Source organism: Neodiprion pinetum, chromosome 3 (assembly GCF_021155775.2).
Source record: "Neodiprion pinetum isolate iyNeoPine1 chromosome 3, iyNeoPine1.2, whole genome shotgun sequence".
NCBI classification, from domain to species: domain Eukaryota; kingdom Metazoa; phylum Arthropoda; class Insecta; order Hymenoptera; family Diprionidae; genus Neodiprion; species Neodiprion pinetum.
Window position 1 is genome coordinate 16,585,886 of NC_060234.1, and position 4,208 is coordinate 16,590,093.

Sequence of the window (4,208 nt, forward strand, 5' to 3'; positions counted from 1 at the left end):
ACACAAATCACAAATCAAAAAATCATACCCACAAACGCACAAACAACAGACGACACACAAACCGACAAAGAAACCGAACCACAGATATGCGCAGAAATACAAGAACTCACACAATCACAACACACACAACTACAGACGATAATACAGCAGAAAACCTCAACACTACCAGGCCAACTCGGGCTAACACACCTAATTAAACACAAAATAGACACACAAGGACACGCACCCATAAAACAAAGATACTATATGGTATCACCAAAAATTAGAGAAGCCATCCACACAGAAATACACAAAATGCTGAGAGAAGACGTGATAGAACCATCAGAAAGCGAATGGTCGAGCCCAATTGTCATGATAAGAAAACCAAATAACACATATCGCTTCTGCCTAGACTTTAGGAAGGTTAACTCAGTATCAAAAAAAGACGCATACCCACTACCATACATGACAGCAATATTAGACAAACTACGGACGGCACAGTACATATCAAAAATCGACTTAAGCCAAGCATACTTCCAAATACCACTCGACAAAGACAGCAAACACATAACAGCCTTTACAGTCCCGGGAATGGGCTTATTTCAATTTAAAAGAATGCCATACGGACTGACAGGCGCACCAGCGACATTCCAAAGACTACTAGACAGACTCATAGGCCCAGAATGCGAACCATATGCATTCGCATACCTAGACGACATAATAATAGTAACACAAACATTCGACGAACACTTACAAAGACTAGAGCAAATACTAAAAAGAATTACAGACGCAGGACTGACAATAAACCCAGAGAAGTGCGAGTTCGGATGCGCACAAGTAAAATATCTCGGATACATAGTAGACAGACACGGACTACACGTAGACCCCGACAAAACACAACCCATAGAAAACTACCCAAGCCCAAAAACAATAAAACAATTACGGAGACTAATTGGGATGGCATCATGGTACAGACGCTTCATACCTAACTTCGCACACATTACAGAACCACTAACACGACTACTGAAAAAAGACCAGAAATGGCACTGGGGGGAAGAACAAGAAAACGCAATGAACACAATCAAACACGCACTCACATCACCACCCACACTCGCATGCCCAGACTACACACAAACATTCACACTACAAACAGACGCTAGCGGAACAGGGATAGGTGCCGTACTAACACAATCTCTCGATGACGAAGAGCATGTCATAGCCTACGCTAGCCGTGCGCTAAGCGAGGCAGAACGTAAATACTCAACAACTGAGAGAGAGTGTTTGGCGGTACTCTGGTCCATCAAAAAATTCAGACCCTACGTGGAAGGTTACCACTTCAAAGTCATTACAGATCACCACGCACTGAAGTGGCTCAGACAATTAAAAAACCCCACAGGCCGACTTGCACGATGGGCACTAGAACTATTAGAATACGACTTTGACATTACACACAGAAAAGGTACAATGCACGACGTGCCAGACGCACTTTCAAGACGACACGAAGACGAAGAACACATAGACACAATAGAAGACACGACAGACAAGTGGTACACATACAAAAAAACACAAGTACAAACACGCCCAGAGAAAAACGAGTCGTGGCGAATCAGAAACAATCAACTATACTTCCACCGCCCGAACCCCCTACACTCAAACCTCCTACCAGACACAAACCCATGGAAACTAGTCATACCCAAAGACAAAATAACACACATACTACACGAAAACCACGACGTAACACAAGCAGGACACTTAGGGATCGAAAAAACATACTAACGAGTGGCAAAAAAATATTATTGGCCAGGGATGTACAGAGACACAGTAAACTACATAAAAAAATGTGACACATGCCAAAGAACAAAAACAATACAAGCGCGACCGGCAGGACTAATGGGCAGGAGAATTATCGAAGAACCGTGGACAGTAGTAGCCTCCGACATCATGGGCCCACTCCCACGATCAAAAAAAGGAAACCAATACATCATAGTGTTCGAAGACCTATACACTAAATGGGTGGAAATCATACCGACACGCAAAGCAAACGCCAAAACAGTAGAACAGACATTCCACTCACACGTAATATCACGATGGGGTACACCACGCATACTACTGACAGACAACGGCACACCATACATAAACAAACTCATACGCGAACTGACACAAAAATTCAACATAAGACACGCAACAATCCCCCCATACCACGCACAAGCCAACCCCGTAGAGCGAGTCAACAGAACCGCTAAAACAATGATCCAAGCCTACGTAAACAACGACCACACAGAATGGGACATACACTTACAAGACTTACAATTTGCAATCAATACATGTACACACACATCAACTAAACACACACCAGCCTTTTTAAACCTAGGAAGGGAATTAAATCCCACACAATGTCTAAGAAATCAGTTAGAGAACCACGACGAAGTAGAATTACAAGACACAGACAGATGGACAGACCACTTGAGACGACTACAAATACTTAGAGACGAAGTACAGAGGCACTTGATAGAAGCAAACGAAAAACAAGCGCACTACTACAACCTACGAAGACGAGACATTCAATTCAAGGAAGGAGACAGAGTACTAAAAAAGAACCACACACTCTCATCCGGACCAGAACGAACGACAGCTAAGTTAAATAAAAAATTCATAGGCCCATACATAATCACTAGAAAAGTCTCACCCACAATATACGAATTAACAACAGAGAGCGGTAGAAATATAGGAAAATGTCATATAGAAGACCTAAAATTATATACATAATCAAACAACACACCCCAAAAATAAACTAACGTGTGTATTCACTCCACAGAAACACAACATGGAAAATCAGCAAACAAAAATACCGGCCCTGATGACCCTGCGACTGACGAGACCGACGACAACGACGACACAAACAAAAAAAACACCACTATTACAAACACCAGGACAGGCCCCACACCCACACAAATACGGACGCGACGGCACACACCAGACGGAGACCCGACGAACCCTACTACCGACACCCCCCACATACAGAAAGGTAATACAGACCACCACGACGACAACACACTTAACAACCACTGCACCCACAGCCACACAGAGACACTCACAAACACACACAACGATGACCACACACACAAGTACACCCTCCGGACCAAGGCAATGACCAATGGCAAAACCAAAAATTCAAGTACAAAATAATATAAGAATAGAATAAGTTTATATAAGAAAAAAAAAAAAAAAAAAAAAAAAAAAAAAAAACATGATTCTGATTAAGACACACGAGACTCAGTAGAATAAGTAGATATAAGACGACCCACAACCCACACCAAACACACACCCCGCAAATACAACCCAACCTCCATCCCTTAACCCCGACAGATCGGAGCAGACAACACAGAAACAACAAAAATAACAAAAGGAGAATACACAGACGAAAGGACCACAAAATCCGTCACCGAAACCGGCTCACCCTATAGGCCTCGCCCCGCGTGGGGAGGGGGGAGTTGTGACGTTGCACCTAGAGTGCAAGTCACAACAAACCCCAAACCCGCGGGGAAGAGCCGAACGGGTGAGCCCTGTCCCGTCGGGAAAGACCCGAACATCACCGAAGCCCCCCCGACGCTCGGCAGAGCCGAGCGCCAGATTCAGTACGATCACGGCCGTGACAGAATCGAGACCAAAAACAGCCTAGGCTACGAGCGAAAGAGAGAGAGTCACCGACACACACACACACACACCGAACACCCAGCTACCCTCCACCGCACCTCAAGACCTCCACACACACACGTCGACGTAACCAGGTTAGCCTGCCTTCTATCGCCGATCTGCTCCTCCCCTCGCAATACCAACCCTGTCTACCACACACTCCCCGTCACTCTACACCACCCTCCCCTCGCCATATCAACCCTTCCGACCCCACATTCCCCGTCACCTCCCACTCTCCTTCCCCCCCCCCCTGCGCGCGTATCTGTAAGTTAGTATTAAGCAACGCTAAGGGCTGAGGCGTGATCAGCCACCGCTTACGTCTACAACCCTTTTGTAAATCTTAATTTAAGTCGAGCCCTGGTGCAAAAGAAAAAAAAAAATACACACACTAAGTTTTACCGATCATATCCGCCCCGTCTCTAATTGTCTTCCCCACCCATATTATTCGTGCGGACTCAAAATCCGTCACAAATTAACGGAAATTACGTAAGAGACGGTAGAAACGGAAAACGCGTATGCTTTGGTAGTTTCTGACG

The 4,208-nt window shown here is 44.9% G+C and overlaps 1 long non-coding RNA gene across 1 annotated transcript; it reads left to right on the forward strand.

The window, feature by feature from the left end:
• Window positions 1-1,905: 1,905 nt before the first annotated feature.
• LOC138190555 (uncharacterized) lies at window positions 1,906-3,104 on the forward strand. Its single transcript, XR_011176594.1, has 2 exons — window positions 1,906-3,004; window positions 3,057-3,104. It is a non-coding gene; the product is annotated as an uncharacterized lncRNA (long non-coding RNA).
• The last annotated feature ends 1,104 nt before the right edge of the window (window positions 3,105-4,208 follow it).